The following is a 27,236-nucleotide window of genomic DNA, read 5'->3' on the forward strand; positions in this document are numbered from 1 at the left end:
GTCCTCAACACACCGTTTGCACACTTTATGAGGTGCCCAAGCTTTATCTTGATCTCCAAGCTTTAGTCCGAAATATGCGAAGTATACTTTTTTCACAAAGTCTGTAATATTCAGCTGTTGCTTCAACACTGTATATTCACCACAAATGTATCAGAAACTGTCAGGCGAATTAATACACTGCCCGTGAGCCATAATGCTAATTTTGGGAAACACGGTTGAATATGACGAGCTAACACGAACTGAGATTAAAAAGTGTGAACAGGCGAGAACCAAGATAAAACAATTGAAACAAGCCCGGGCATGTCAGAGCCCGCTCGTTTAGCTTGCAACATGTTGATGCTGGTTTCATTAGCTCACTCTGCAAGTTCTTTTCTTTGAAAGTTATATTTTTTGGCATTGTATATCTTCATTGCATTGATGTGAATTAATTAATAGTAATGTTGACTTTCCAAACCCTAAGATAAAAAAAAAAAAAATTGAGAAAAATTTACTAAATTTGAAGAGAATTTTGCATTTTGTGGCAAATCCTGACGTCCAGGATTTTTTTCAATATTTTTTTCATTTTCAGCACACCAAAATACATGAAAATTAGATGAAAATAATCAAGCAGCTTTTTAGTTGCAGGCCTGTGAATTAATTCCATGCTAGCTAATATGTATGTGATACGTAAATTTCATGTAGCAAGGCTCATTAAAGGGTCGATATTAACTGTTAGGATTGCTACATCCAATTGGTGGTGCTAGAGTTCCAATCTGAACAGTACATCTAAAAATGCATTAAAACGTTACTTACAGTCTTCTGAGGTTGTAGATCCTTCCACCACTCGTTTACGTAGTGAAACAAGAATATAAAATTATAGTCATCATACCATGGACAGTAAGTTTAATACACGGCAATACTTTTTGCAATCTGCATAACTAACATGTGTCCCAGTGTCACAGCCTCTCTGCATCATTCTTCACCAGCCAGACCATAACACTGCAGAATATAGACTGCCAATCAAGTGATTTTTCTAGGATATCTTGTTAGGCTAGTTTCACACTAGCGTATGGCCGAGCTGCAGAGGGATGCGTACTTCCTCCATGAAGCTCCACCCGCGGCTGCACCTCCTCCGGTCAGCTCCGCCTACGTCGGCATGCGGCCTGCGTACCCTATCTTTAGCATTGGAAATGTAGGCCATACCGATGCATGCACATGCGTCGTTTTGATGGTGCGGCGACCTGCGTCGAATGCAACGTGTTGCATTTTGGTGCGGTTTCCGCACCGTCAAAACGACGCATGCAGAGGCATCTGCATACATCAGTATGGCCTACATACCCAATGCTAAAGATAGGGTACGCAGGCCGCATGCCGACTTAGGTGGAGCTGGCCGGAGAAGGAGCGGCCATGAGCGGAGCTTCACAGAGGAAGTCCGCATCCCTCCACAGCTCGGCCATACGCTAGTGTGAAACAGTAAATACAAAATTTCTAAATTATTCTACGATAAATGCAGAGCAAACTTACATTATTTTAATGTTTCACCCAAATGTTGTAATAAATTGGGGCTTCACTTTAAAATGATGTCTCGGCAGAAACAAAATCTACTGTCACCTCTGCGTAATAGGCAAGAGTTTGTTCATGGGATGTTATTTTTCTCATGTCAATGGGACTTATCCCACATAGAAAAACATAGAACAAATGTCTTATTCCCACAGTAGTAGAAGGTAAATATAGAGATAATGAAGCCTTCTGGGACAATGGCTGTTCCATGTTCATCACAACTTTTGTGCTCTAGGGTTGCACTGATGTTGCATAGACTGGAGTTTACAATATGTCAATTGTATCTTGTAAAGAACAAATGCACATCAAATTTTCATTGTGTTGTAAACTTTGTTGCATTAAGGCTGGTTTCACATTGGTGTTTCACAGACCTGCGTCAGTCTGCGCATACCGCCGCTAAGCTCCGCCCCCTGCCACGCCTCCTCCAGCTTGCTCCGCCTATGGGCGCAGGACGCTGCATGCGACCTGCGTCCCCTATATTTAGCATTGGGGACGCAGGCCATGTGCAGGTATGCGTTTAGCAGCGCATGCGTCCTTTTGACGGTGCGCCGAGCACACCAAAATGCAACAGGTTGCGTTTGGCGCACCATCAAAAGTAGTAGTAGTCCCATCAGACGACGCCTAAGTGTAGTCTCACATTTGCATTTAAGGCCGCAGCGACGGCCTGCGCACGGCCGCCGCTAAGCCCCGCCCCCTGCCATGCACCAAATTGCAACAGGTTCCGTTTGGCGCTGGTCGGCGCAGCATCAAAAGGACGCATGCGCCGTCAAACGCATACCTGCCACGGCCTGCGTCCCCAGTGCTAAAGATAGGGGATGCAGGACGCATGCAGTGTCATGCGCCTGTAGGCGGAGCTACTGGAGGAGGCACAGCAGGGGCGGGGCTTAGCGGCAGCCATGCGCAGGCCGTCGCTGCGGCCTTAAACGCAAATGTGAAACTACCCTAAGTACAATCACTATGGGCTGTTTGTCGCATGGGTACACACCCACAGACACCCGCAGACAGACGCAGACAGACGCAGACCAGACACCCGCAGACACCTGCAGAGAGACGCAGACACCCGCAGACAGACGCAGACCAGACACCCGCACAGACGCAGACAGACGCAGACACCCGCAGACCAGACACCCGCAGACAGACGCAGACACCCGCAAACACCAGCAGACACATCCAGACACATGCAGACACCTGCAGACACCCACAGATACCCGCAGACAGACGCAGACCAGACACACGCAGACAGACGCAGACACCCGCAGACAGATGCAGACACCCGCAGACAGACGCAGACACCCGCAGACAGACGCAGACACACGCAGACACCCGAAGACAGACGCAGACACCCACAGACAGACCCGCACAGACAGATGCACATTTGATCCGCATAGACCGGCGTGCATCATGCGTACATATATTTATCATGGTGTAGGCAGGGATATGCATTTGCATGCTTTTGCGTACGCATGCGTTGTTTCGCGGTGTGCGGCAGTGCACGGTGAACGCCACATGTTGCCTTTTTTAAGGCATCAAAAATCCATCAAATATGCACAGGCATGCGGATGCTAAAGAGTGCATCAAAAAATGCATTACTGTCTATGGGAACGTATTGGTACACAAGGACATGCTTTCTTCAAAATGTAGATAGAAATCCCATGAAACACGCCCATTTTGTCCGATGTCATATCGAACACATGCGCATATACAATGCAAATGCGTGCAAAAACGCATACATGCATGTACACACTGCGTTTTTTCCCATCATGCGTAAAATGATATGCTACAGACTCAAACACTAATGTGAACCTAGCCTTAGTTAGGGAAAAATAATAAAATAAAATAATGTATTTATTTCCATTTTCCCATTAGTGTTTGAGTTGGGCTAAAGTGAGTTGGGCTAAAGTTAGAGATAGGGTTGGAGCTAAAGTTAGGGTTAGGGTTGGGGCTAAAATTTGGGTTAGACTTGGGGCTAAAGTTAAAGTTAGGGATAAATTTAGGTTTAGGGTTGGGGCTAAAGTTGGGATTATGGTTAGGGTTGGGATTATGGTTAGGGTTGGGATTAGGGATAAGGTAAGGATTATGGATAGGGGTGTGTTGGGGTTGGGATTAGGGATAGGGGTGTGTTGGGGTTAGGGTTGTGGTTAGGGTTATGGTTAGTGTTAGGGTTGGGATTAGGGTTAGGGGTGTGTTGGGGTTAGGGTTGGAGTTAGAATTGGGAGGTTTCCACTGTTTAGGCACATCAGGGGCTCTCCAAATGTGACATGGCATCCAATCTCAATTCCAGCCAATGGTGCTCCTTCCCTTCCGAGCTCAGACGTGTGCCCAAAGAGTGGTTTGCCCCCACATATGGGCATACTCAAGATAAAACTTTAATGAAACACTTGGAGGTTCAAAGTTCTCACAGCACATCTAGATAAGTTCCATGTATATGGTGCATCAGCGTACTCATGACAAATTGCACAACAAATTTTGGGGTCCCAATTTCTCCTGTTACCCTTGTGAAAATAAAAAATTGGGGGCTAAAAATCATTTTTGTGGAAAGAAAATTATTTTTTTATTTTCACGGCTCTGCGTTATAAACTTTAGTGAAACACTTGGTGGTTCAAAGTGCTCACCACACATCTAGATAAGTTCCTTGGGTGGTCTAGTTTCCAAAATGGGGTGACTTGTGGGGGGTTTCTGCTGTTTAGGCACATCAGGTGCTCTCCAAATGCGACATGGCATCTGATCTCAATTCCAGCCAATTCTGCATTGAAAAAGTCAACCGGCGCTCCTTCCCTTCCAAGCTCTGCAGTTGTTTACCCCCACATATGGGGTATCGTCGTATTAAGGACAAATTCCACAACAACTTTGGGGGTCTAATTTCTCCTGTTATCCTTGGGGAAATAAAAATTTGGGGGCGAAAAAATCATTTTTGTGGAAAAAATATGATTTATTTTCACGGCTCTACGTTATAAACGTCTGGGAAGCACTTTGGGTACCGGCGTATTCAGGAGAAATTGTACAACAAATTTTGTGGTTCATTTTCTCTTTTTACACTTGTGAAAATAAAAAAATTGGTTCTGAAGTAAAATGTTTGTGAAAAAAGTTAAATGTTCATTTTTTTCTTCCACATTGCTTCAGTTTCTGTGAAGCACGTAAAGGGTTAATTAACTTTGTGAATATGGTTTTGAGCACCTTGAGGGGTGCAGTTTTTAGAATGGTGTCACTTTTGGGTATTTTCTGTCATGTAAACCCCTCAAAGTGACTTCAAATGTGATGTGGTCCCTAATAAAATGGTTTTGTAAATTTTGTTGTAACAATGAGAAATCGCTGGTCAAATTTTAACCCTTATAACTTCCTAACAAAAAAAAATTTGTTCCAAAATTGTGCTGATGTAAAGTAAACATGTGGGAAATGTTATTTATCAACTATTTTGTGTGACATATTACACTGATTTAAGGGCATAACAATTCAAAGTTTTAAAATTGCAAAATTTTAAACATTTTCACCATATTTCCATTTTTTCTTATAAATAAACGCGTCATATCGAAGAAATTTTACCACTAACATGAAGTACAATATGCCACGAAAAAACAATATCAGAATTAGCGGGATCCATTAAAGTGTTCCAGAGTTATAACATCATAAAGTGACAGTGGTCAGAATTGTAAAAATTGGCTTGGTCATTCTGCTGCAAATTGGCTCTGCCACTAAGGGGTTAATGAATGATGAGATGCTGCTTTTTTTCTGTACAGAGTGAATCAAGTGAATTATGCCAAGTACTGCCCATACCTTGGGGTTGGGAGTTCAGATCTGCACAGGGGCCCACCGGGGGGATTCCCCTTTTACTCTATGGGCCAGTCAGAGCCTGGATGTGAATATGCTGCGCTAAACCTGGATCCTAACTGGGTTCAGTTTTTTAAGGCCATGTGCACACGATGCAGATTTGCAGCGTTTCCGCAGCGGATTTTACCGCGCAGAAACGTTGCATATCCGCATTGTGATGTACAGTACCTTTAAAATGAATGAAAAAAAAAAAACGCTGTGCAGACGCTGCAGATTTTTCCGCACGGTTTTCCTGCGGTACAAAATCCGCAGCATGTTGCTTCTTTTGTGCGGTTTTCTATCTCCCCTGTTACCAAATCCGCAGGGGGAAGACCGCAATGGAAAACCGCACAAAAACCGCATGAAAACCGCGTGAAAAATGGAAGAAATCCGCAGGAAAAATGCAGGTCATTTGACCTGCGGTTTTCTTCCATTCTGCACGGAAAAATCGGCAGGGCTCAAAACTCCGTCTGCACTCAGCCTAAACCTGTTGTATCTCAGCCGGATCACAACTGATGAAGAAATGCATCAGATGCCATCACATTTCTCCCCATTTACTCTCACTGGTCCGTGGCTGGATCAGAACACATTTAATGTTGTGATTTGGTCTCCAGACCAGCACGGGAGCTGTCCAGTGCTATAATTGATGTCCTGGAAATGTAGGATCAAGCCTATTGCAATCATTTGGATCAGCTCCTCCATCAGTTTCAATCCAACAGTTTTATTAAACTGCGGAGTATAATGCAGCACAAACTATATATGGACGCAGCATAAACACATTTTGGAAGTGCTTGTTAGGCTAGTTTCACATTTGCGGACGGAGGAGCTGCGGACTTCCTCCATGAAGCTCGGCCCTCTGCCGCGCCTCCTCCGGTCAGCTCCTCCTATGGCCACATACTTCTGCATGCTGCCTGCGTACCTATCTTTAGCATTAGGTACGCAGGTCATGCGGATGTATGCGGATGCCTCCGCATGCGTCGTTTTGACGATGCGGCGAACAAAACAAATTCCAACATGCTGCGTTCAGTGCAGGTCACTGCACCGTCAAAACAACGCATGCAGAGGCATCTGCATACAGCGGCGCAGCCTGCGTACCTGTAAGGGGGTGAAGCACAAGAGGACTCAGAGGGGGGTTACCTTCTCCACTCCTGATCTGGAACCACTTGGCCAGACAGCAGGCTTGCTAGGGGGAAGACATTCTGCCCTGGACGTGCTGGCTCATGTGACTGCTGGGAGGAGAGAGGAACAGGAAGGAGGGCAGCCTGAGAGCGCGCAAAGCTCAGAGCAGCATGTGCAGGGGACAGGGCAGTTTGTAGCTGCACGCAGGGGAGAAGAGAGAACTCCCGTTCAGAGGACAAATCCAGGGGGACTTTGCAGAGAGACTGCATCGTGTGAGTACGTAAGACCAGAGCCTGCAGTGACTGGAGAGGTGCGCTCTGACCCCTGTGCAGAGAGACAGTGACCCGCATGCGTAGCCCCGTTACCTGTGGTGTTGATTCAGAGCCCCTGACTCCTGTTGAGAGACTTATAGAGATACAGAGCATCATACCTGCAGAGAGACTGCTAGTTTTGAAGCATAGACTCATAGCAGGGGGACCCAGAATGCCTTGTGTTCCCCCTGCCTTTCTTCATTAACCCCCGAGACCCCTGTTGTGGGTCCTTACAGACTGCAGAGCCTACAGCGACTAGAGAGACGACAAATGCCGCTGCTGACGGCGCCGACACGGGAGAAGACGACCCTACAAGCAAGTACTCAGCAGACTGATAAGTTCCAAGAACGCTCGTTTATAACTGTTATTCTTTATGATTGTTTGATATACTGCTTTAAAACCAGTTTAATCCCCACTGCTTTCTCCCTGCGAGGAGTATCATATCACTGTAAATAAAACCCTTTAACTTTTGATCTTTCTCGGTTCCGTGATGTCATACCCAGCACCTGCACGTTTATTACATACCCAATGCTAAAGATAGGGTACGCAGGCCGCATGCAGAAGTATGCGGCCATAGGCGGATCTGTCTGGAGGAGGCACGGCAGGGGGCGGAGCTGACCGGAGGAAGTCCGCAGCCCTCCACAGCTCCTCCGTCCGCAAATGTGAAGCCAGCCTTATCAAGATTAATGTATTTTGCTATTTTAATCAAGGCTATCAGTCTATTTTCTTGGTGCTATGAATAACCAACAGTTAAAGCGGTTCAATACAAAATCTACATCATTTTTCTTACCACTATAACCTTTTCATTTTTCATTCTGAATGCTGTGTACATGCATCAAATACATCTCAACTGAAAAACAAAAGGAAGAATTTGCAATATGATTTTAAAGATCACAAGACTATAGTGAATCCGTGGGCGATAAAATCAGACAAGGCCCTAGGGAATGCATGTCATTGCTGGCCTTTAGAAATACTCCTACACCGTGTTATAAATGTGCTCTTCTCGCTGTCAGAGCTTTATAGACTATCAACAGGTGAAACAGGACTACATTAATCAGTAGATACAACGTTTTCAAGCTTCGGGCACAGAGAGATACGTATTCTGCCTGAGCTCCCGACATAATTACTGGGTTCTACAACTATAACATGTTGAACTTCTTACAAAGATATAAAGATGAGTCGTTGATGGGTGATTGATGCTAAATGTTGGTACTGTAAGTGTGGTGCCCCCGAGGGTTCGGTTGCCACAGAGGTACTGCACCTCCTCCATCCAGGTAAGTTGGAGGCTCCTGACCACGCTCCAACATCTGCACCCATCATCCCAAAGTAGTGTAGCAAAGCCACATTGCGGCTCTCTGCTTGGAGTGTAGCAGAGCACCTTTGGTGGTTCCCTGCTTGGAACACAAAACGTGCTGGGAGGCGGGTGGAGTTAGAATACATAAAAGAGTGGGAAGGTTTAGGAGTCAGTTCAGTTCAGAGGAGTGTGTGAGTTGGAGTGGAGGAGAGAAGATCCCTGAGAGAGGGATGGAGGAAGGAAGTGCTGCAGCAGATCACAGTGATCTGGGTCTGCTGGCACAGGAAAGGAAAGAAAGAGAAAGACATTGAAGAGAAACCTGATTTTCCATAAGAAGGAGAGATTAGTACGGAACGTGAGGAGAAAAGGGAACAGAGGACGTGGGTTAGAGAAGAACCCTGCCTAGAAGTTCTAAGCGCAAGGCCGGGGCCCGGTCCCCGAGGTTGTATGGATACTAATGATCCTACAGCAGACACCGGAGGAGTAGTGGGCTGTAAATGCACTACTCCCATCTAAGACTTGGGGGCACAACAGCAACATTGATAGTGAGCCGGGACTTAGGAGCAAAGAGTCCCCGAAGCAGGCTACAGCTGTCTGCCGTACAAGTAGAGTTCTTTGGAACATCTGTCTGGAGGAACTCCAGTGTAACTCAGTACTGGGAGTACTTCATTCAAAGGCGCTATAGAGGAGACGTTCAGAAAGGCACATGTTGGTGGAGTGTTAGAAGGGAGCATTCCATCTTGCCTGGAGGTTGACCGAGTCCCTGACCCAGAGGACACAGCACGGAGGCAGGCACCTGTGTGTGTACTACAGACTGTGAGTAAAGCTTTGGAACTACAAGCCCTGGTGTCCTCCACTCATTCCTGCGCCAACACCCTCAGCACCGCTACATCTCTGCACCGTCCACGTCTCCCCGCTATCATCCCCTTTACACTGCCCTGGGGCTACAGCTCCACCTGTGGGGAGCTTCAACATGTTTGCTGCACCACACCACCAGTCCCAGAGGAACTGCATGCAGCGTCGGCTTAACATCTCAATTGCCGAACACCACAGGTGGCGTCACAAACTATTCAGCTAATCTATTGTAATTCCGCCATTCAATCTCCCCTATTACTTGGGTGCCCAGAGCCACGGACCGGGTCTCTGCCGCTGTGACACATCCCGCTGACACTGGCCCGGTACCGAGTACCCCACAGCCCTGGGAGGGCGACCCATATGCAGGGCCGGTTTTAGGCAAAGTGGGGCCCTAGGCAAAGTTTAAAATGGGGCCCCAAATGCTAACATATTGCACATCACAGAAGCATTTCGATTGTATTTACATGCACTGAGTTCAGAACGCTAAATGAGTGTGATCGACAAAATTGAAGAAGTCGTTCAACACTTGTTTCCCGGCCTCTTTCCACATCTGAGAAAGAATGATGGGGACAGAAGAATCACTAATGGATCACTAAGGGTGTGTGCACACGTTGCTGTTATTGCTGCGGATCCGCAGCGGATTTGGTCCTGCGGATCCGCAGCAGTTTCCATGCGGTTTACAGCAGGGGTCCCCAACCGCCGGTCCGCAGCCCAGCACCGGGCCGCTGCAGTGCCCTTGCAGGTCCGCGGACACAAGGGGAGCCAGGGGCGGTCAGTGGCGTAGCGGGGGCTGGGGCGGCGCGCAGCAATTCTTAGCTGCGTGTAGCGGCGGGCAGGGAGCGATCAAGCAGCTCCGCTGCCTGCAAGAGGGAATAGCAGGAGCGGAGCTGCAAGGACCGGTCCAGCTTCCTGCCCGCCGCCCGCGCTTCCTGTCTCTGACCGACACAGAGAGGAGCGCGCCGCTGCTGTGTGAGAGCGAGGAAGCGCGGGCGATGCTGCGACAGGTGAGAGGTGGTGTGTGTATGTATGTCTGTCTGTGTGTGTACATGTATGTCTGTGTGTGTGTGTGTGTGTGGTCTGTGTGTGTACATGTGTGTGTGTGTGTTTGTGTAGGTGGAGCCTGGCCCTGGAGGAGATGGGGACATGAGGAGAAGGCCATGATGGGTGTAATGGGAGACCATGATGGGGGTAATGGGAGAAGGCCATGATGGGGGTAATGGGAGAAGACCATGATGGGGGTAATGGGAGAAGACCATGATGGGGGTAATGGGAGAAGACCATGATGGGGGTAATGGGAGAAGACCATGATGGGGGTAATGGGAGAAGATCATGATGGGGGTAATGGGAGAAGACCATGATGGGGGTAATGGGAGAAGGCCATGATGGGGGTAATGGGAGAAGGCCATGATGGGGGTAATGGGAGAAGACTATGATGGGGGTAATGGGAGAAGACCATGATGGGGGTAATGGGAGAAGACCATGATGCCTGGGGTAATGGGAGAAGGCCATGAGGGGGTAATGGGAGAAGGCCATGAGGGGGTAATGGGAGAAGGCCATGAGGGGGTAATGGAAGAAGGCCATGATGGGGGTAATGGAAGAAGGCCATGATGGGGGTAATGAGAGAAGACCATGATGGGGGTAATGGGAGAAGACCATGATGGGGGTAATGGGAGAAGACCATGATGGGGGTAATGGGAGAAGGCCATGATGGGGGTAATGGGAGAAGACCATGATGGGTGTAATGGGAGAAGACCATGATGGGGGTAATGGGAGAAGGCCATGATGGGGGTAATGGGAGAAGGCCATGATGGGGGTAATGAGAGAAGACCATGATGGGGGTAATGGGAGAAGACCATGATGGGGGTAATGGGAGAAGACCATGATGCCTGGGGTAATGGGAGGCCATGAGGGGGGTAATGGGAGAAGGCCATGAGGGGGGTAATGGGAGAAGACCATGATGCCTGGGGTGATGGGAGAAGGCCATCATGGGGGTAATGGGAGAAGGCCATGAGGGGGTAATGGGAGAAGGCCATGATGGGGGTGATGGAGAGAAGGCATTGATGGGAGTGATGGAGAGACGTCAGTGATGGGGTGAAGGCAATGATGGAGAGAAGGGAGTGATGGGGTGAAGGCAATGATGGGGAGAAGGGAGTGATGGGGTGAAGGCAATGATGGAGAGATGGCAGTGATGGGGTGAAGGCAATGATGGGGAGAAGGGAGTGATGGGGTGAAGGCAATGATGGAGAGATGGCAGTGATGGGGTTAAGGCAATGATGGAGAGATGGCAGTGATGGGGTGAAGGCAGTGATGGAGAGATGGCAGTGATGGGGTGAAGGCAATGATGGAGAGATGGCAATGATGGAGAGATGGCAGTGATGGAGAGATGGCAGTGATGGGGTGAAGGCAATGATGGAGAGATGGGAGAGATGGGGTGATGGAGCAGGCAAGAATGGGGTGATGGAGCACTCATTCAAAACCTATGGTGAGTTGAGTCACATTATAAATGTTATTTAATTATAAGTATGCACTGCTACACTACAACCGCGTCCATAGCCCCGCCCCCTTATGACCAAAGCCCCGCCCCTGCCACACCTCCATCCCCGCCCTACCGGGCCATGGAAGAATGGTCTTGCTTGAAACCGGTCCCTGGTGCAAAAAAGGTTGGGGACCACTGGTTTACAGTACCATGTAAACCTATGGAAAACCAAATCCACCGTGCACATGCTGCGGAAAATTCCGCGCAGATTTGCTGCGATTTATTTTCCGCAGTATGTCACTTCTTTTTTGCGGAACCGCAGCTGCAGTGTACGTTCTGGGACATACAAATCAATCAATCTCTCTCTCATCTGCACTGCCAAACCACACTAGAACCTGCATCAAATCCGCTAAACACATGCTAGGAATCCACAGGAAAAATGCATGTGCTTTACCCTGCGATTTCTGCCAAGAGATATGGATTCTCTGCAGAAAAAGCCGCAGACTAATCCGCAACGTGTGCACACACCCTAACAGATCACCATGCAGTATCATGATATCAGCAGCACATCTACAGTTTACACCCCATTGTCCTCCATATAATATAATCTGCCCCATAGTCCTCCATATAGTATAATACAGTCCTCAGCCCTCCATATAGTATAATACACTCCTCATAGCCCTCCATATATTAAAATACACTGCTCAGTCCTCCATATAGTATAATACACTCTTCATAGTTCTCCATATAGTATAATGCACCGCCATAGTCACCCATGTAGTACAATTCACTTCCCATAGCATAATGCACCCCATAGTTCTTCATATAATGTATTCCCCATAGTCCTCGATACAGTATAATGCAGCCCACATATAGTATAATGCAGCCACCCCACAGAGTATATTGCAGCCCTGCCATATATAATATAATGTAACCCCCATAGAATATAATGCAGCCCCCCTCTTATAGTATAATGCAGCCACCCCTTAGAGAATAATGCAGCTACTCCAGAGTATAATGCAGCCACTCCACAGAATATAATGTAACCCCCCATAGAATATAATGCAGCCCCACCCCCCATATAGTATAATGCAGCCCCTCCATAGAATATATGGCAACCCCCTCATAGGATTTAATGCAGCCACTTATATAGTATAATGTAGCCCCTCGTTAGAATACAATGTAGCCCTCATCATATAGTATAATGCAGCCCCCATTGAATATAATAAATATAATACAGCCCCCCATAGAATATAATGTAGCCCCAAACAGAATATAATACAGCCCACCTCCCCATAGAATATAATGTAGGCCCCCATTTTATATAACACAGCCTCCCCCTAAAGAATATAATGTAAAATGTACCCACCATGGTATATAACACAGCCGCATAGTATATAGCCCAGCACCACATGGTATATACCCCAGCACCACATGGTATATACCCCAGCACCACATGGTATACAGCACAGCCCACCATGGTATACAGCACAGCATGGTATATAGTCCACCATGGTATAATAGAGCCCACCATGGTATAATACAGCCCACCATGGTATACAGCCCAGCATGGTATAATACAGCCCAGCATGGTATATAGCCCCCCCAGAATGGTATAATACAGCCCCGCAAGGTATAATACAGCCCAACATGGTATATAGCCCCCCCAGAATGGTATAATACAGCCCAGCATGGTATCATACAGCCCAGCATGGTATATAGCCCCCCCAGAAAGGTGTAATATATAGCCCAGCATGGTATAATACGGCCCAACATGGTATATAGCCCCCCACCATGGTATGATACAGCCGAGCATGGTATAATACAGCCCAGCATGGTATATAGCCCCCCCAGAAAGGTGTAATACAGCCCAGCATGGTATAATACGGCCCAGCATGGTATATAGCCCCCCCAGCATGGTATGATACAGCCGAGCATGGTATAATACAGCCCAGCATGGTATATAGCCCCCCAGAATGGTGTAATACAGCCCAGCATGGTATAATACAGCCCCCTCAGCATGGTATAATGCAGCTCAGCATGGTATATAGCCCCCCCCAGCATGGTGTAATACAGCCGAGCATGGTATAATACAGCCCAGCATGGTATATAGCCTCCCCAGAATGGTGTAATACAGCCCAGCATGGTATAATACGGCCCAGCATGGTGTATAGCCCCCACAGAATGGTGTAATACAGCCCAGCATGGTATATAGCCCCCCCAGCATGGTATATAGCCCCCCAGCATGGTGTAATACAGCCCAGCATGGTATATAGCCCCCCCAGCATGGTGTAATACAGCCCAGCATGGTATAATACGGCCCAGCATGGTATATAGCCCCCCCAGAATGGTATAATACAGGCCAGCATGGTATATAGCCCCCCCCCCAGCATGGCATGATACAGCCGAGCATGGTATATAGTCCCCCCAGAGTGGCCCCCACAGTCCAGTACTCACATTGATCTAAAAAAAAAAAAAAAAAAAAAAACACTCCTCACCTTCTCGTGCCTGCGCTGCTGGCTGCTTCTGTCTCCTCCTGTTCTGTCTGGCACACAGTGAGAGCGCGATGATGTCATCGCGCCCCACTGTCTCAGAGGCAGAGCGGTGAATGATGGGAGAGGGAGCATCAGCTGACGCTCTCTCCTCCATCACTGCCTCCTTCAATGCGGCAGCGGTGGGAGTCGGCGCTGGGGGCAGGCAGGCCCCCTGCCTCACAGGGGCCCCATAGCGGCTGTGTGATGTGCCGCTGACTGGGGGCACCTGGAGGAGCGGGGGCCCTAGGCAGCTGCCTGGTCTGCCTGCCCCTAACGCTGGCCCTGACTGTATGGCAGCTCAGAGGGTACCGGTAATATTCCTTGTGGTCTATAATCACTGAGGGGTTGAAATATTTAGATTTAGGATAGAGAAGAGGATAAGTCCCTACTGCATGTGACATATAACAAGTTTGTGATGGCAGGAGCACTTCACGATCACTCTCTACCTGACCACTAAAAAAGTTGCCAAAAAAGGATCAGCCCTGTTGACATATTGACTACATCAAAGGTGGGGACAAAGAAGCCCGTGCTGATTATGAAGCAGGGCTCGCAGACATAACAACCTCACATGAGCCTCAGGAACGCTAGTGCTGACACCGTTGGAATGGCTCTGGAACCGTAGGTGAGTATAAGTGCTTTGATTTTAAAGGAGGAAAAAATGTTGTTAGGGACGGCGGAACGCACAAAATAATAAATAATAATAAGTGCGTTTGCCGCCCGGGGTCCACCGTGCAGAAGATGTTATACTGCTGCTATGTAATGGCAGACGCACTATATGGCGGTATAACGCACACGGGTTGAACATCACCCGGAGTGTGCTGGGCAGTCTCTGTTCCTTCACAGAGATACCGAGGCGTTAAATACAAAGGCTGAGCCTGTTGGCGTCATAGGACTCAGAGGAATGCACGCACGGTATATGGTCACAGGACTTGGGGCCAAGACTCAAGGTCCGTGTCCTTCTAGACCTACCGTGTGTGCGACGTCGCAACCGCGGACACCAAGGAGTACTGCTGACTGCAGCACGGCGACAGACACTGCCGCAACATGACAATGCCCGGTAGCAGGCGCACTGTCGGACGCTAGCACTGTGGAGGATGCGTATTGTGGCCTGTTGCTTGCTACTGACTGGTACTGACTCTAATACTAGTTCCCTATCCACACACATAATATCAGAGGGAGGGGAAACTTAATGAGTCATTTGCAAGTCCATACATCCGTCCTCATTCACACAGTTAGCAACTAGAGTCTATACTAGCGCATGGCCGAGAGGCCATGCGAACCTTTTATAGCCAGGACCTTCCAGGAGCTTCCAGATCCCTGAGATGGACCAATCAGATCTGGAGAAGGACCTGTGCATGTGACTCCCGATCTCCAATGGGAGATCGTCTCGTGAGCATGCTCAGTGGAGCGACGAAAGGACTTAGCCTCTGGAGCGGTTTGCTGCTGAGCAGTCTGCATTGCTATTGCTGGCCCAAAGGTGGCAGCAACAGCCAGACCCACAGAGCAGGTCTGGGCAGAGTGTCAGGAATGACGGGGCTGCTGAGCAAGCTCCTCTGCGGCCTAACACGTAGATTAATGGTGGACAACCCCTTTAAAAATAGGATAGCAATTGGAACAATCTTTACCTTTATCAAAAGGGGTGTCTTTTCATTAGGTGTCATTGTCAGCACTAATTGAACAATAACAGACTGTGTAGGGACACATCCTTAGCTGGTATTACCCAATTGTCAGTTTATTCATAGTTTTCAGAAAGGAATAACAGACCAACAGTGCAATACTGGACTCTTTAAACAGTTACAGCAGAATTTTTATATAATGGGGAATTAAAGTGTTAATTGAAAATTTTGGAGGTCTGACCAATTGACTTTAAAGGGTTTAGAGGGTCCAAATTGATAAGTCTGCGGTTATTCTGTGTGACTGCAGACTTATGAATCCCCCCAGTGCACGCACTGTGCGCTGGGGGGATTCACCAGTTTGAGGGTATGTATGTGTTATCCATACTCCCGGCAAGAGCCTGTCTAGTGGGCGTGGCCTCACACCATACACTTGTATAGAGCGAGGCCGCTCCCCTTCTAGTAACTTGGCCGTCTAGTGGGCATGGCCAACTAGAGGGGGGTTACTGCAGACTTATTGATTTGGACAAGACAATCCCTTTAGCATGTAGATTAGTCAGGTCACCCTGACTTCAGTGCTTCTCTGATGGGTGTCCAATGTAGCCCCCCAAACAGTTGGCCATAACTCTGTATAAGTTCCCGTTCCTTCATATAAATTTTCTTGATAAAAGCGAACCTGTTAGCTGATACATGGTGCTCATCTATGGCTGCCCAGCCTTGACAGGCCTGTGCTCCCGTCCCACCGATGAAGATAGCAGGACCATTGTCTCCTATGTGATGCTCCAGCCCCAGCATCTCATATATGATACATATGCTCCTGTCCCAGTGTATCCTATGTAATGTATATGTTCCTGCCCCAGCCTCTTCTATGTGATGTATTTACTCAAGCCCAAGCTTCTCCTATGTGATTATATACTCCAGCCCCAGCGTCTCCAATGTGATGGATATGTGCCAGCCCCATGGTATCCTATGTGATGTATACTGTATGTCCCAACTCTGGTGATTCCTATGTGATAAATATACAGTATTCTCGGTGTCTCCTATGTGATGTATACAGCAGTTTCAGTGTCTCCTACATGATGTATTTACAGTGATCTCTGTCTCTTATGCAATGTATACAGCAGTCTCAGTGTCTCCTATGTCATGTATATAATACAGTCTCTGTGTCTGCAATGTGATGTATATACAAAGTTTTGGTGTTTCCTATACAATGTGTTTACACCAGTTTCGGTGTCTCCTATGTGATATATACAGCATTATCTGTGTTTCCTATGAGATGCATAGAGCAGACCTCCCATATCTCAAGTTCTTTAAATGTAACATGAGCAGTGATAAATTTCCCATTGTGAGGAGACTTGCAGTGTAATATACATCTGATATACATCTGTGTTTGGAACAAGTTACTGCTGCATCAGTTGTTTACAAAGCGTATCAAAAAGAGTTGACTGCGCTTCAGATCGACGCAAACCTGGAAAATCAGTTGTGAGGACCAGCATTATCAATATCACCTAACATCACAACCTCACCAAAGAGAAGCAGCTTCATACATCACATTAGGAGTTAATTGAATGCTTGACCAAGTATAGCAGGAAAAATTTGATAAAGTTGATAATTTTGTAAGGTCTGTGACTCATGTTATAAGTATCCAACTAGCCCTTGGCAGAAAAAAGGTTCCCCACCCCTGATGTGAATCAGGCATTAGTCTGGAATTTAAAGGGACATCTCCATTAGAAACAGTTTTTTTTGTTCTTTTAGAGACTTTCTAAAAACACTATTCTTTTCTAGCAGTAATCATAGGGAGATAAAATTTCCAAATGGGACATCAATGTAATCTCAGATTACTGTTACTGTAAAGTAATCACATTATAATAGTAGGTGGAGGACAGGAATGACTGACAGACTGACAGCTCTATTGTTTTCTACAATCATGGCCAAAAGTTTTGAGAATGACACAAATATTAATTTTTACAAAGTCTACCGCTTCATTTTTTCTAATGGCAATTTGCATATACTCCAGAATGTTATAAAGAGTGATCAGCTTAACAGCAATTACTTGCAAAGTCAATATTTGCCTAGAATATGAACTTTATCCCCCAAAACACATTTCAACATCATTGCAGCCCTGCCTTAAAAGGACCAGCTAACATCGTTTCAGTGATTGCTCCATTAACACAGGTGTGGGTGTTGATGAGGACCGGGCTGGAGATCAATCTGTCATGATTAAGTAAGAATGACACCACTGGACACTTTAAAAGGAGGCTGGTGCTTGTCATCATTGTTTCTCTTCTGTTAACCATGGTTATCTCTAAAGAAACACATGCAGTCATCATTGCACTGCACAAAAATGGCCTAACAGGGAAGAGTATCGCAGCTAGAAAGATTGCACCTCAGTCAACAATCTATCGCATCATCAAGAACTTCAAGGAGAGAGGTTCCCTTGTTGCCAAAAAGGCTCCAGGGCGCCCAAGAAAGACCAGCAAGTGCCAGGACCGACTCTTAAAAGTGTTTCAGCTGCGGGATCGGGCTACCAGCAGTGCAGAGCTTGCTCAGGAATGGCAGCAGGCAGGTGTGAGTGCATCTGCACGCACTGTGAGGCGGAGACTCTTGGAGCAAGGCCTGGTCTCAAGGAGGGCAGCAAAGAAGCCACTTCTCTCCAGGAAAAACATCATGGACAGACTGATATTCTGCAAGAGGACAGGGAGTGGACTGCTGAGGACTGGGGTAAAGTCATTTTCTCTGATGAATCCCCTTTTCGATTGTTTGGGACATCTGGAAAACGGCTTATTCGGAGAAGACCAGGTGAGCGCTACCACCAGTCTTGTCTCATTCCAACTGTCAAGCATCCTGAAACCATTCATGTGTGGGGTTGCGTCTCAGCCAAGGGAATGGGCTCTCTCTCAGTCTTGCCTAAAAACACAGCCATGAATAAAGAATGGTACCAGAATGTCCTCCAAGAGCAACTTCTCCCAACCGTCCAAGAGCAGTTTGGTGATCAACAATGCCTTTTTCAACATGATGGAGCACCTTGCCATAAAGCAAAGGTGATAACTAAAGGGCTCAGGGAACAAAACATAGAGATTTTGGGACCATGGCCTGGAAACTCCCCAGATCTTAATCCCATTGAGAACTTGTGGTCAATCATCAAGAGACGGGTGGACAAACAAAAACCTTCAAATTCAGACAAAATAAAAGCATTGATTTTGCAAGAATGGACTGCTATCAGTCAGGATTTGATCCAGAAGTTGATTGAGAGCATGCCAGGGAGAATTGCTGAGGTCCTGAAGAAGAAGGGTCAACACTAGTGTTGAGCGATACCGTCCGATACTTAAAAGTATCGGATCGGAATGGATCGGCCGATCTAAAAAAAATATCGGGTATCGCCGATTCCGATACCGGAACTCCCATTCAAGTCTATGGAAATTCCGGTATCGGAATAAGAAAAACCCTATTTTTGCCTTGTACAGCCTCTCTGGGGTCTGTACGGGCCTTTCGGGGGGCTGTGCCGGCCTGCCGGTGGTCTGTGCAGGCTCCGGTGGTCTGTGCCGGCCTGCCGGGGGGCTGTGCTGGCCTGCCGGTGGTCTGTGCAGGTTCCGGGGGTCTGTGCCGGCCTGCCGGGGAGCTGTGCCAGCCTGCCGGTGGTCTGTGCCGGCCTGCCGGGGGGCTGTGCAGGCTCCGGGGGTCTGTGCAGGCATCGTCCGATGGGACTACAAGTCCCATCGGGCGATGCCTGCTACCATGACAGTGATTGACACATTAGCCAATGATGGGACAGTAGTAGTCCCATCATCCGGCTAATGTGTTGAATGTAAAAAAAAAAAAAAAATTACATGCTACATACATACAACATGAATACTACATATATACTACATGTAACATACATACTACATATATACTACATGTAACATACATGTAGCATGTATGTAGTATGTAGCATGTATGTTGCATGTAGTATATATGTAGTATGTATGTTACATGTAGTATATATGTAGTATGCATGTTGTATGTATGTAGCATGTAATTTTTTTTTTTTTTTTTACATTCAACACATTAGCCGGATGATGGGACTACTACTGTCCCATCATTGGCTAATGTGTCAATCACTGTCATGGTAGCAGGCATCGCCCGATGGGACTTGTAGTCCCATCGGACGATGCCTGCACAGACCCCCGGAGCCTGCACAGCCCCCCGGCAGGCCGGCACAGACCACCGGAGCCTGCACAGACCACCGGCAGGCCGGCACAGCCCCCCGGCAGGCCGGCACAGACCACCGGAGCCTGCACAGACCACCGGCAGGCCGGCACAGCCCCCCGGCAGGCCGGCACAGACCACCGGAGCCTGCACAGACCACCGGCAGGCCGGTACAGACCCCCGGACAGTCGGCACAGCCCCCCCGAAGGCCCGAACTGACGGCGCATCATGATGCGCACAGACAGCGCATCATGATGACGTCATTTCGGCAGCCAATCAGAGCCACAAAAGTGGCTCATTGCATTTTGGACTTCCGACTCCAGTATCCGATACGAAAAAAGTATCGGTACTCGGTATCGGAATTCCGATACGGCAAATATCGGCCGATACCCGATACTTGCGGTATCGGAAAGCTCAACACTAGTCAACACTGCAAATATTGACTTGCTGCATTAACTCATTCTAACTGTCAATATAACCTTTTGCTACTCATAATATGATTGCAATTATATTTCTGTACTAGATTATGGCCCGATGCTATCGCATCGGGAGGATGCGATAGCATCACACCTCTTGCCATGTTAACCCTCAGCACACACACTCCTCTCACCTTTCACCATCTCCACTCACTCTTTCACTCCACATACGAACCCTTCTCTCACTCCGTCTCTCATACTCACGCCGTCATCGCCGCTGCTCCACGATCCCCAACATCTTCTTCCGCCGGCGCCATCCTGGATCCAGACGTTGTCCACGCCGGCGACATGTTGTTGCGGCGACTCCATCTTGAGTATCGTGAAGTCCCGCGATACTCAAGATGGCGTCGCCGGAAGAACATGTCGCCGGCGTGGACGACGTCGGGATCCAAAATGGCGTCGGCGATATCTCGTGCGTTTTCGCCGACGCCATTTTGGATCCCGACGTCGTCCTCGCCGGCGACATGTTCTTGCGGCGACGCCATCTTGAGTATCGCGGGATTTCGCCGATCCAAAATAGCGTCGCCGCAGGAACACCTGTGAAATGCGCAGACGCTGCACCTGTGAAATGCGCAGACGCTGCACCTGTGAAAAGCGCGCCCAGCACCTGTGAAATGCGCAGACGCTGCACCTGTGAAAAGCGCAGATGCTGCACCTGTGAAAAGCGCAGACGCTGCACCGGTGAAAAGCGCAGATGCTGCACCTGTGAAAAGCGCGCCCAGCACCTGTGAAATGCGCAGACGCTGCACCTTTGAAAAGAGCAGACACTTCACCTGTGAAAAGCGAGCCCAGCACCTGTGAAATGCGCAGACGCTGCACCTGTGAAATGCGCAGACGCTGCACCTGTGAAATGCGCAGACGCTGCACCTGTGAAATGCGCAGACGCTGCACCTGTGAAAAGCGCAGACGCTGCACCTGTGAAATGTGCAGACGCTGCACCTGTGAAAAGCGCGCCCAGCACCTGTGAAATGCGCAGACGCTGGACCTGTGAAATGCGCAGACGCTGCACCTGTGAAATGCGCAGACGCTGCACCTGTGAAATGCGCAGACGCTGCACCTGTGAAATGCGCAGACGCTGCACCTGTGAAAAGCGAGCCCAGCACCTGTGAAATGCGCAGACGCTGCACCTGTGAAATGCGCAGACCCTGCACCTGTGAAAAGCGCAGACTCTGCACCTGTGAAAAGCGCGCCCTGCACCTGTGAAATGCGCAGACGCTGCACCTGTGAAAAGCACGCCCAGCACCTGTGAAATGCGCAGATGCTGCACCGATGAAATGCGCAGGCACTGCACCTGTGAAAAGCGCGCCCAGCACCTGTGAAATGGGCAGACGCTGCACCGGTGAAATGCGCAGATGCTGCACCAGTGAAATGGGCAGACGCTGCACCTGTGAAATGCGCAGACGCTGCACCTGTGAAATGCGCAGACGCTGCACCGGTGAAATGCGCAGACGCTGCACCTGTGAAAAGCGCAGACGCTGCACCTGTGAACAGCGCGCCCAGCACCTGTGAAAAGCGCAGACGCTGCACCAGTGAAAAGCGCAGACACTGCACCTGTGAAAAGCGAGCCCAGCACCTGTGAAATGCGCAGACGCTGCACCTGTGAAAAGCGCGCCCAGCACCTGTGAAATGCGCAGACGCTGCACCTGTGAAAAGCGCAGACGCTGCACCTGTGAAAAGCGCGCCCAGCACCTGTGAAATGCGCAGATGCTGCACCGGTGAAATGCGCAGACGCTGCACAGGTAAAATGCGCAGACGCTGCACCGGTGAAATGCGCAGATGCTGCACCGGTGAAATGCGCAGACGCTGCACAGGTAAAATGCGCAGACGCTGCACCGGTGAAATGCACAGACGCTGCACCGGTGAAATGCACAGACGCTGCACCTGTGAAAAGCACGCCCAGCACCTGTGAAATGCGCAGATGCTGCACCGATGAAATGCGCAGGCACTGCACCTGTGAAAAGCGCGCCCAGCACCTGTGAAATGGGCAGACGCTGCACCGGTGAAATGCGCAGATGCTGCACCAGTGAAATGGGCAGACGCTGCACCTGTGAAATGCGCAGACGCTGCACCTGTGAAATGCGCAGACGCTGCACCGGTGAAATGCGCAGACGCTGCACCTGTGAAAAGCGCAGACGCTGCACCTGTGAACAGCGCGCCCAGCACCTGTGAAAAGCGCAGACGCTGCACCAGTGAAAAGCGCAGACACTGCACCTGTGAAAAGCGAGCCCAGCACCTGTGAAATGCGCAGACGCTGCACCTGTGAAAAGCGCGCCCAGCACCTGTGAAATGCGCAGACGCTGCACCTGTGAAAAGCGCAGACGCTGCACCTGTGAAAAGCGCGCCCAGCACCTGTGAAATGCGCAGATGCTGCACCGGTGAAATGCGCAGACGCTGCACAGGTAAAATGCGCAGACGCTGCACCGGTGAAATGCGCAGATGCTGCACCGGTGAAATGCGCAGACGCTGCACAGGTAAAATGCGCAGACGCTGCACAGGTAAAATGCACAGACGCTGCACCGGTGAAATGCACAGACGCTGCACCTGTGAAAAGCGCGCCCAGCACCTGTGAAATGCGCAGACGCTTCAACTGTGAAATGCGCAGATGCTGCAGCGGTGAAATGCGCAGACGCTGCACCGGTGAAATGCACAGACGCTGCACCTGTGAAAAGCGCGCCCAGCACCTGTGAAATGCGCAGACGCTGCAACTGTGAAATGCGCAGATGCTGCAGCGGTGAAATGCGCAGACGCTGCACCTGTGAAATGTGCAGACGCTGCACCTGTGAAATGCGCAGACGCTGCAACGGTGAAATGCGCAGACGCTGCACCTGTGAAAAGCGCAGACGCTGCACCTGTGAAAAGCGCAGACGCTGCACCTGTGAAAAGCGCAGACGCTGCACCTGTGAAAAGCGCAGACGCTGCACCTGTGAAAAGCGCAGACGCTGCACCTGTGAAAAGCGCAGACGCTGCACCTGTGAAATGCGCAGACGCTGCACCTGTGAAATGCGCAGACGCTGCACCTGTGAAATGCGCAGACGCTGCAAATGTGAAAAGCGCAGACGCTGCACCTGTGAAAAGTGCGCCCAGCACTCCGTCTCTCATACTCACGCCGTCATCGCCGCTGCTCCACGATCCCCGACGTCTTCTTCCGCCGGCGCCATTTTGGATCCCGACGTCGTCCTCGCCGGCGACATGTTCTTGCGGCGACGCCATTTTGACTATCGCGGGATTTCGCCGATCCAAAATGGCGTCGCCGCAAGAACGTGTCGCCGGCGTGGAGGACGTCTGGATCCAGGATGGCGCCGGCGGAAGATGTCGGGGATCGTGGATCAGCGGCGATGACGGCGTGAGTATGAGAGACGGAGTGAGAGAAAGGGTCGTATATGGAGTGAAAGAGTGAGTGGACGTGAGTGGAGATGGTGAAAGGTGAGAGGAGTGTGTGTGTTGAGGAGTGGTGTGTTGAGGGTTAACATGGAAAGAGGTGTGCGGGACGTCACCGGTTACAACTGGACGGAAGTTGTTACAACCGGAAGCTGCTTAGGGCATTAATTATTATAGATGTGATAAAAACATCTGACAAACACACATAAAAACCAGAGGCCAGCAGATCATGTGAAAATATAATATTTGTGTCATTCTCAAAACTTTTGGCCATGACTGTAGATAAGATTAGATAAATATGGTGTAGGCTGCCAGGGATCCCCAAGTGTAAAAGTGTAAAATAAGAAAGCGGAAAAATAATGTATCACTAAAGCCCATTTACACAGGATAATTGGCAAAAAGCAAAACACTTGTTTGTTAGTGCATGGATTATACCAAGATGAAAATCATCACTGTCAACAACACATCAACCCATGTAATAAGAATATGTGCTGCCGTCAAGTTGTACATTCTATGGGGGCACAATCATTGTATTGTCTTCACTCAGTTATGTCTATCCGTAAGAACAGGCTATTAAATGAGCACTGGTTGTTCTGCCCATTTAGAATCATAGAATCATAGAATCGTAGAGTTGGAAGGGACCTCCTGGGCCATCTGGTCCAACCCCCTGCTCAAAGCAGGATTCGCTAAATCATCCCAGACAGATGTCTGTCCAGCCTCTGTTTGAAGACTTCCATTGAAGGAGAACTCACTTCTCATGGCAGCTTCTTCCACTCATTGATCACTCTAACTGTCAAAAAGTTTTTTCTAATATCTAATCTGTGTCTCCTCCCAGTCAGTTTCATCCCATTGCTTCTAGTCTTCTCTTATGCTCAGTAAGAGAAGGTATTTGTAGTTTGACACTCGTTACAACCCTTAAGAGGTGATATGTTATCCTTTCATGACGTTTAAATATGTTTAGCACAATCTGGCAGCATTCTTATATATGCAGGTGTCTTCCCCTTTAATCCCTTTACCCCCAAGGGTGGTTTGCACGTTAATGACCGGGCCAATGTTTACAATTCTGACCACTGTCCCTTTAAGAGGTAATAACTCTGGAACGCTTCCATGGATCCTGGTGATTCTGACAATGTATCCTTGTGACATATTGTACTTCATGATAGTGGTAAAATTTCATTCATATAACTTGTGTTTATTTGTGAAAAAAACAGAAATGTGGCAAAAATTTTGAAAATTTCACAATTTTCCAACTTTGAATTTTTATGCCCTTAAATCACTTTACAGCAGCAACAATTTTGCAACAAAAATTTTTTTTGGGGGGGGAAGTTATAAGGGTTAAAAGTTGACCAGCGATTTCTCATTTTTGCAACACCATTTTTTTTAGGGACCACATCACATTTAAAGTCACTTTGAGGGGTTTATATAATAGAAAATACCCAAAAGTTACACCATTCTAAAAACTGCACCCCTCAAGGTGCTCAAAACCACATTCAAGAAGTTCATTAACCCTTCAGGTGCTTCACAGGAATTTTTTGAATGTTTAAAAAAATGAACATTTAATATTTTTTCACAAAAAAATTACTTCAGATCCAATTTTTTTTATTTTACCAAGGGTAACAGGAGAAATTGGACTGCAAAAGTTATTGTGCAATTTGTCCTGAGTACGCTGATACCTGATATGTGGGGGGAACCACTGTTTCGGCGCATGGCAGAGCTCGAAAGGGAATGAGCGCCGTTTGACTTTTTCAACTCAAAATTGTCTGGAATTCAGATCGGACGCCATGTCACGTTTAGAGAACCCCTGATGTGCCTAAACAGTAGAAACCCCCAACAAGTGACCCCATTTTGGAAACTAGACCCCCCAAGGAACTTATCTAGATATGTGGTGAGAACTTTGAACCCCCAAGGGCTTCACAGAAGTTTATAACGTACAGCCGTACAATTAAAAAATCATATTTTTTCCACAAAAATGATATTTTCACCCCAATTTTTATTTTCCCAAGGGTAACAGGACCCCAAAAGTTGTTGTGCAATTTGTCCTGAGTACGCTGATACCCCATATGTGGGGTAAACGAGTATTTGGGCGCATTGCAGAGCTTGGAAGCGAAGCAGCACCATTTGACTTTTTTGGCTGGAATTGAGATCGGAGGCCATGTCGCGTTTGGAAAGCCCCTGATGTGCTTAAACAGTAAAAAAAAACAACAAATGACACCATTTTGAAAACTAGACCCCCCCAAGGAACTTATCTAGATGTGTGGTGAGAACTTTGAACCCCCATGGGCTTCACATAAGTTTATAACGTACAGCCGTAAAATTAAGAAACCATATTTTTTCCACAAAAATGATCTTTTCACCCCAAATTTTTATTTTCCCAAGGGTAACAGGACCACAAAAGTTATTGTGCAATTTGTCCTGAGTACGCAGATACCCCATATGTGGGTGTAAACCACTATTTGGGTGCATGGCAGAGCTCAGAAGGGAAGCAGCATCATTTGACTTTTTTTGGCTAGAATTGAGATCAGGCACCATGTTGTGTTTGGAGCGCCCCTGATGTGCCTAAACAGTGGAAACCCCCCCACAAATGACACCATTTTGGAAACTAGACCCCCAAAGGAATTTATCTAGATGTGTGGTGAGCACTTTGAACCCCAAGTGCTTCACAGAAGTTTATAACGCCCGGGCGTGAAAATAAAATCATATTTTTTTTACAAACATGATCTTTTAGTCCCCAATTTTTTTATTTTTCCAAGGGTAACAGGAGAAATTGGGCCCCAAAAGTTGTTGTCCAATTTGTCCTGAGTTCGCTAATACCCCATAAGTGGGAGAAAACTACTGTAAGGGCACTCGTCTAGGATCGGAAGAGAAGTAGTGACGTTTTGGAATGCAGACTTTGATAGAATGGTCTGCGGGTGTAATGTCGCATTTGGAGAGCCCTAATGTGCCTAGACTGTTGAAACCCCCCGCAAGTGACTCCATTTTGGAAACTAGACCCCCAAGGAACTTATCTAGATGTGTGTTGAGCACTTTGAACCCCCAAGTGCTTCACAGAAGTTTATAATGTAGAGCCATAAAAATAAAAAAATCATATTTTTTTCCACACAAATGATATTTTTGCCCCAATTTTTTATTTTCCCAAGGGTAACAGTGGAAATTGGACCCAAAAAGTTGTTGTGCCATTTGTCCTGAGTACGCTGACACCCCATATGTGGGGGTAAACCACTGTTTGTGCACATGGCAGAGCTTGGAAGGGAAGGAGCACTGTTTGACTTTTTCAACGCATAATTGGCTGGAATTGAGATCAGATGCCAAGTTGCGTTTGGAGAGCCCCTGATGTGCCTAAACAGTGGAAACCTCCCAATTCTAACTCCAACACACCCCTAACCCTAATCTCAGCCCTAACTCTAGCCCTAACCCTAGCTCTAATCCTAACGGTAAAATGGAAATAAATCCTTTTTTCTTAATTTTATTATTTTTCCCTAACTAAGGGGGTGATAACGGGGGTTTGATTTACTATTTATGGCGGTTTTTATGTTTGGCAGCTGTCAAACGCTAAAAGACGCTTTTTATTGTAAAAATAGTTTTTGCGTCATCACATTTTGAGAGCTATAATTTTTCCATATTTTGACCCACAGAGTCATGTGAGGTCTTA

Source organism: Dendrobates tinctorius, unplaced genomic scaffold (assembly GCF_039654945.1).
Source record: "Dendrobates tinctorius isolate UK_male_01 unplaced genomic scaffold, ASM3965494v1 ptg000231l, whole genome shotgun sequence".
Taxonomy (NCBI): Eukaryota; Metazoa; Chordata; class Amphibia; order Anura; family Dendrobatidae; genus Dendrobates; species Dendrobates tinctorius.